The sequence below is a fragment of the Balaenoptera ricei genome, chromosome X (genome assembly GCF_028023285.1).
Source record: "Balaenoptera ricei isolate mBalRic1 chromosome X, mBalRic1.hap2, whole genome shotgun sequence".
NCBI lineage: Eukaryota > Metazoa > Chordata > Mammalia > Artiodactyla > Balaenopteridae > Balaenoptera > Balaenoptera ricei.
Window position 1 is genome coordinate 112738165 of NC_082660.1, and position 8463 is coordinate 112746627.

Consider the following 8463-nt stretch of genomic DNA (forward strand, 5'->3'; position numbering starts at 1 on the left):
TCAAAACTCTTCCAGCCCCTAACCAATATCCATTTCCAAAGCTACTTTCACATTTTTAGGTATTTGTCATAGCAGTACACCACTCTTGGTACCAATTTTCCATCTTAGTCTGTTTGAGCTGCTATGACAAAGATACTATAAACTGGATGGCTTATAAACAATAAACTTATATTTCTCATGGTTCTAGAGGTTGGAAGTCCAAGATCAAAGAACTGGAAGATTCAACGTCTGGTGGGGATAATACATTAATTCATAGATAGTGGCATATTTTGGCTGTGTCCTCACATGAAGGGGCTGGGGATCTCTCTGGAGCCTCTTTTATAAGAGCGCTAATCCCATTCATGAGAGCTACACCCTCAGGACATAATCACCTCCAAATACCATCACCTTGGGGGTTCGAATTTCAACATATGAATGGGGGGAAACACATTCTTATTTTGACAAAACCAAATATATTTATCATAAATGGATCAGCAGGAGAATGAAGGCAGTTTATTCAGGAGGAAGCAAAAAAAAAAAAAAAAAAAAAGTAAGGTATTCCAGATTTTCAGATTTCACACCATTAAAAGATCATCCAAATTCTTTCACTGAAACTAAAATGTCATAATATCAAATATTACTGCAGGTAAGTGAACATATGTTTGAGTTTGTTAATATTTTTGTAAAATACTATCAAATATGTTTGAAAGATAACCATTTGGTTTTAAACTGGCTTAATCTTTCTTAAGTTTTCCATTACAATGAGACTCAATCTTAATGTGCTTAGAAGTTTAGAGTATTATAGAGAAGAACTACTGATGTTCTCTTGAACACTTTCATTATAATTATAACCATTTCCTATTCTCACAATTTCCCCACAGTTTGCAAATAAGGTATGACTTACCAAGAGTAAAATCACTGTCTTCCTATCAATTACACTGAAAATATTCTTAGCTAAGTGATAACAGATAGCAATTCAGTATTGATTTCCTTTCTCTGGGTTCTGATTTCAGTTGAAACATAAATTATACACTGGATGAAGATTTGAGAAATATCACATCGAGATACCATTCAATTGAGATGATTTGTTATTCACATAAAAATTTTAGACAACAACCCTTTTTGAAATGTGGTAAGTAGTTTCAGATGATTTCTAGTCACATGACTGGTTGATATCAGTTCATATTAATACATGGCCAATTACCATTAGCCTATCCAAAAGTTTTCATCTGGAGACATTTCCTCTAAAAATAGATGACCATTATCTCCACTTATGCCTCTTGAGCCACTCTTAGCATTTGCAATGTGTACATAATTCTTCCACGTACAAGACAATTGTTAGACAACGTTTCCTCAACTATGTTTCTTAGAATACTGATTCAATGAGCTTCTCTGTAAGAAGAAAAACGAAGTTCTTTCTGGTGAAGTATGTTTTAGAAATGCTACAAACCATACCCACCTCTTGGAGATTTACAATGCACATGACCACGTGAAAATCTCTGAAAGGAAAGGGGTAGTTTGATATCATTTAACCCAGTATTTCACAAATAAGTTTGTCCACAGAAAACCATTTCTTATGGAATACATATTTACATCCCAAGGGAACATGATAAAAATTAATAAATGTTGGGTTGAGAAATTCTCAGAAGGCACTATTAAATATTGATTAAATCTTACTAGTACTGAAATACACACATCATGGTAAAATTATGTATCAGGAAACCCAATAACATAATAGAGAATATATTAGGTACTTAGAAATAAAAAAGAACTTTAGAAGAATGATTGAAATCCATGTGTAAACATGAAATATGATCTAAATGATTTTTCTCAAGCTAATTCACAATGAGACTGAAAAAGTCAAGTTAATAAGGTTCAGCAAATATCTTTATGGTGGAAAGATAAGAAAGCATACAATCTCTAATTTTTATTTCCATTTAAAATTAAATTCTATGCACATTAAAATTTTTGAATTTAATTATAGTGAGTATTGGTGAGATTGTAGGAAATAAGAATTCTCATACAATTAGGAGAAAGTATAAAGTGGTATGATATTTTTAGAGTGAAATTTAGCTACGTATACCAACATTTTAAATGTGTGTATTGCATATACACACTACCATGTGTAAAACTGATAGCTAGTGGGAACCTGCTACATAGCACAGGGAGCTCAGCTCGGTGCTCTGTGATGACCTAGATGGGTGGGATTGGGGGGGTGGGAGGGAGGTCCAAGAGGGAGGGGACATATGTATACATATAGCTGATTCACTTCGTTGTACAGCAGAAACTAACACAACATTGTAAAGCAACTATACTCCAATAAAAAAAAAATTCAGGAATTAAAGAAAATAATAAATAAAAAATAAAAGATAAAATCTGTATATTGATTGACCAAAAAGATCCACTGCCAGGAATTTACAGTATGCATATATACTATATGGAAACAAAAGTATACATATCTTTGTTACAACACAACAGTGATTTTACTCTTGGTAAATTATACCTTATTTGCAAACTGTGGGGAAATTGTGAGAATAGGAAATGATTATAATTATAATGAAAATGTTCAAGAGAACATCAGTAGTTCTTCTCTTTAATACTCTAAGCTTCTAAGCACATTAAGATTGTGTCTCGTAATGGAAAACTTAAGAAAGATTAAGCCAGTTTAAAACCAAATGGTTATCTTTCAGAAACCAAAGGCAATATAAATATCTATTCATAAAAGAGTTGGCATATGAATTACAGTAAATTCATATACTTGCATATGATGTCATCATTTTCTGAAGAGATCTCAAAGGTATATTTTTAATAACACTGTGGTTAAGACTACGGACTTCAGACCTTGCTACCTGAGTTCAAATTCTGGCTACATGTATGTTACTTACTAGCTGTGTGACCTTGGGAACTTACTTAACCTCTCTTTGCATCATTTTTCTCATCTGAAAAAGGGGAATAATAATAGCACCTAAGTCACAGGACTGTTCTGAGGACTACAAGCATATTAAATACTACTAATACATCAAAAAAGTAAGATGCAGAGACTCCTACTTCCCAGGTGAGATGGAATATGTTTTAATAGACCAGTGGTACTACCAAGGACACCTAGAAAAGCAGGATCTAAAAAAGAAACAACATAAATCATCAGTTTAAATATGTTAGAGCTTGTAGAAGCTACAAGGTGAAGAAGGGCAAACATTTTAGACAGTAGAATCTTGCAGAGGTGAGCAGATCTTATGTAGTTGCCTTCTCCAATTTGTCATTTCTGAGTATAAGCCAGAGGCTAATAGTCTGAGTTTATCCTGGACAAATGGCTGTGAGCAGAGGGAGGAGGGGAAGGAGAGAATCTAGCATAGTTTTTGGTAGTCTCACAAGGTTAGAGTGACAAAATTAGAGACATGAAGAGTCAAGCATGTGACCAGTTTTCTTCTCAAAACATTTGCTGAATTGTGAAGCTGCACAGGTCAGGAGGTAAAGGTGTGAAGCTGAAATCCTCTAATAAGAACAGAGTTTTCGGCGGTCTTGCTGTGCTTAGGAGAAAAAGGTAAGAGGTTAGGACCTGCCAAGGGATGAGGCCCTGGTGAAATAGCAAACTGTCAGGTGAAGTCTCTAGAGGGTTATGCCCTAGGAACAGGAATGACTCAGAAGTAGAATCTTAGCCTTACCAAAACCACAACCTAGACTTGTGTCATCTTGGTCTCTCAGTGGATAAAGGTGATCAGCTCACATTATGCTGTCCAAAAGAGGAAAGTTTAAATCATTTCTGATTGAATAGAATGTCATCTGGGGCCTGTATAATTTTAAACAAAAGTTCCAAAACTTGATGATAATTATTAAACATCCTAAGGGTTAAGACCAGAGGCCCCAAAACAAGGGAAAAATCAAACACTAGAAACTGACATACAGGTGATCAAAATTTTGCAATTAGTAGACAAGGAATTTTTTGATATAACTACTATTGACCCTTGAACAACATGGGTTTGCACTGGGATTTTTTTCAGTAAATACAGTACTACGTGATTTGCAGTTGGCTGAATCCACAGATGAGGAGCACAGGATGTGGAATGCTGATTATGGGACTTGAGCGTCCATGTATTTTGGTATCCTCGGCAGTTCCTGGAACCAGTACCCTGAGGGACACTGTAATATGTTTAATAAAATAATAGTTTAAGAATTTTACCATAAAAATAGAATATATAGAAAGTGTACAAAATAGAAAATATAGAATATACAATAAAAATAAAACGACTGCCTTAAAATGTCAAATACATGGCTTTAACAGTAAATTAAACAGTGTAAAGTGAGAATAAAAAAGATATAAAATATAGAAAAGGGGATAAGGGACATATTGGGCACATTAAAAAGTTCTAACATACCAGTAATTTGTTATCTGTAAGGAAAGAAGAGAAAATGAGACAGAAACAATATCTGAAGAGATGATATCTGGAATTTCTCAAAATTGATAAACCCACAGATTCAAGAATTTCTGAGAACCCCAATAAAGATACATTCAATAAAAATCACACCTAGACATATCAAGATTACACTGACAAAAACCAAAGACAAGAAAATAAAATCTTAAAAGCAGGTTGGAGGGCAAAGGGTACATTACAACCAAAGGAACAATAATATGACTTGGCAACTGGTTTCTCAGTGGAAATGAAAACTAAATGGATGACATATTGAAACTGAAATAAAATACTGGCCAACCTTGAATTCCATATTCAGTGAAAATACTTTTCAAAAATGCGAGTGAAATAAAGATATTGTCAGGTGAACAATAAGTAAGAGATGTTGTCACCAGTACACTTATCCTAAAAAATTGCACAATGAAGTACTTGAGGTAGAAATAAAATTATTCTAGATGGAAACAAAAAATATGTAATAGAATGAAGAACACATGAAAGGGTAAATAGGTGCATAAATTTAAAAACTGAATAAAATTATAATACAAATGTCTTCCATTTAAAATTTGTATAGAATTAAAATACATGACAACAATATTGGAAAATGTGCTAGGGAATAAAGTGGATTAATAGATTGGAAGATTCTAGAATTATTGGGGGAGTAGTGGAAGATATATATATCTTATAAAGTTTTTTGAGTCATTCAAAAGAAGTTAAGAAAGGAGAGAAAAATAGAACAGGAAGATATAATGAAAAAGAAATAGCAAGATGGTGGGTATAAATACAAAGATATTAGTAATTGCATTATATATAATGGATTAAATTCTCCATTAAAAACCTAAAGGTGGAAGGTTAAATATAAAGCAATTCTATGCTGTTAATAAATTTTAAAGCAGAAAAATAGAAGATTGAAGATAATATGCCATGCATATGCTAACTGAAAAAAATCTGGTGTGTCCATAATAATATTAGAGAAGACAAGAAGCATTTTTAGAGATTAAAAAAAAGGGATATTTCAAAATGGTGCTGGGAAAATCAGATATTCCATGTAAAAGAATGAAGTTTGACTCCTCTCTTGCACCATTAACAAAAAATTAACTCAAATGGATTAAAGACTTAAATGTAAGACTTGAAACCCCTGAAACTCCTAGAAGGAAACAAAGGAAAAAAGTTCCTTAACATGGGTCTTGGTAACAATTTTTTGGAAATCACACCTAAAGCACAAGCAGCAAAATAAAAAATAAACAAGTGGGACTATACCAAATTTAAAAGCTTTTGCATAGCAAAAGAATCCATCAACAAAGTGAAGCAACAACCTACAGAATGGGAAAAAATATTTGCAAATCATCTATATGATAAGGGGTTACTATCCAAAATATATGAAGAATTCATACAACTCAATAGCAAAAAAACAAAGAATCCAATTCAAAAATGAGCAAAGGACCTGAACGCACATTTTTCCAAAGAAGATATTCCAATGGCTAACAGGTACATGAAAAGGTGCTCAATATCACTAATCATCAGGGAAATGCAAATCAAAACTACAATGAGATATCACCTCACACCTGTTACAATGGCTTTTATCAAAAAGACAAGTAATAACAAATGCTGGCATGAATGTGGAGAAAAGAAAACCTTTGTGCACTGTTGGTGAGAATGTAAATTGGTTGCAGCCACTGTGGAAAATGGTATGGAGGTTCCTCAAAAAATTAAAAACAGAACTACCATATGATTCAGCAATTCCACTTCTGAGAATATATCTGAAGGAAACAAAAACACTAACTCGAAAAGATATCTGTACCCCCATGTTCATAGCAGCATTATTTACAATAGCTAAATACGGAAACGACCTGCGTCCATTGATAGAAGAATGAATAAAGAAGTTGTGAGAAAGAAAAGAGAAAGAAATTATATATACACATATAATTCACCCATAAAGAACGAGGCAATCCTACCATTTGTGACAACATGGATGGATCTTGAAGGCATTATGCTAAGTGAAATAAGACAGAGAAAGGCAAATACTATATGCTCTCACTTACATGTGGAATCTGAAAACAAAACAAAACAAAAAAACAAAAAATCCCCACTAAACTCAGAAAAAGATCAGATTTGTGGTCACCAGAGGTGGGGGATAGGGGGGATGGGGAATTGGAGAAAAGAGGTAAAAACCTACAAACTTCCAGTTATAAGGTAAATAAGTATGAGAGATGTAAAGTATAACATGAAGACTATAGTCAACATAGCTGTATGGTACAATATATAGGAAAAATGTTAAGAGAGTAGATCTTTAGAGTTCTCATCATGAGGAGAATATTTTTTCTTTTATTTTTATTGTATCTACATGAGATGATGGATGTTAACTAAACCTATTGTGATAATCATTTTATACCATATTTAAACCAAGCATCATGCTGACAACTTAAACTTATACAGTGATGTTTGTCAATTATTTCTCAATAAAACTGGAAAAAAAGCAAATTTAAAAAATGGTAAAATGGTCAATTCACCAGAAAAATATAAAAATTCAAATGTATATGCCTCTGATAACATAAATTTAAATACTTATAAAGAAAAAAATTGATAATGCTCAAAAGTAAAGCCAGATATATCTAGTATTGCACTGTAAGATATGAACACACCTTTCACAATAACCAACAGTATGAGCAGATAGTAAATCAATAAGAATATGAACAATCTGAACAACAAAATTAACTAATTGAAATATGTATCAGAAAAATAAAAATCCTAATAAACATTAGCAAATCAAGCCCAATGATTTATTTCAGAAATGCAAGGTAAGTTTAATGTTTGAAAACCAATAAAATTCACTGCAAAAACTCATATGATAATTCTAGATAGATGACTAAAATACATTTGACAAAATTCAATACTCAGCCAAGATTTTTAAAAAATCTTAGCAAACTAGGAATATAAGGGAATTTTCTTAATTGGAAAAGGGGTATCTTCAAAAAATATAGTAAGAATCATACTTTAATGAAGTATTGTAAACTTTCCTCTGAATTTTTGAACAAGAAGAGTGTATTTACTATCATCATTCTAGTCAACATTGTATTGGAGGTATTACCTAATGCAAATAAGCCAGGCAAAGAAATAAAAGGTATTGATTGAGATTGGAAAAGAATAATGAAACTTGTCTTTATTCTCAGATGATATCATTGAGTATGAAGATAATCCACAAGCTCCTACATAAAAAGTAAATATTAGAAATGAGAAGAGAGATTGGCAATTTCAATGGATACAAGGCCAATGCACAACTTTTGATTGTATTTCTAAATACTAGCATTAAAGAAATGGAAGGCAAAATTTTACAATGTCATTTATAATACTATTAAAATATCAATTACCTAGGAAGAAATTTAAGGGAAGTTGTGCATTGCACTAAAAACTGTAAAATATTGCTGACTGAAATAAAGTCTTAAATAAATAGAGGAATATGCTATGCTCCTGGAATAAAAAACTCACAATTGTAAATATGTGAAATCTCTCCAAGTATTTCATGGATTTAACACAATTCAAATTAACCCCCAGATTTTTTTTCTTCTTCTTTTTAAAAATATTTATTTATTTAGGCTGCACTGTATGGCTTGTGGGATCTTAGTTCCCTGACCAGGGATCAAACCCAGGCCCTCGGCAGTGAAAGCGCTGAGTCCAAACCACTGGATCACCAGGGAATTCCATCCCCCTCCCCAGATTTCTTTTTAAATCAATAAATTGTTTCTCAAAATATGGATATGAAAAATTCAAAGAATATCCAAGTTTGTACTGCAGAAAAGAATAAACCTGGAGGATTTACACTATCAAATTTCAAGATTTACAATGCAAAAAGTAATTAAGACATTTTGACCATATGACCCAGCAATCCCACTACTGGGCATATACCCAGAGAAAACCATAATTAAAAAAGACACATGCACCCCAATGTTCATTGCAGCACTATTTACAAAAGCCAGGTCATGGAAGCAACCTAAATGCCCATCAACAGACAAATGGATAAAGAAGGTGTGGTACATATATACAATGGAATATTACTCAGCCATGAAAAGGAACGAAATTGGGT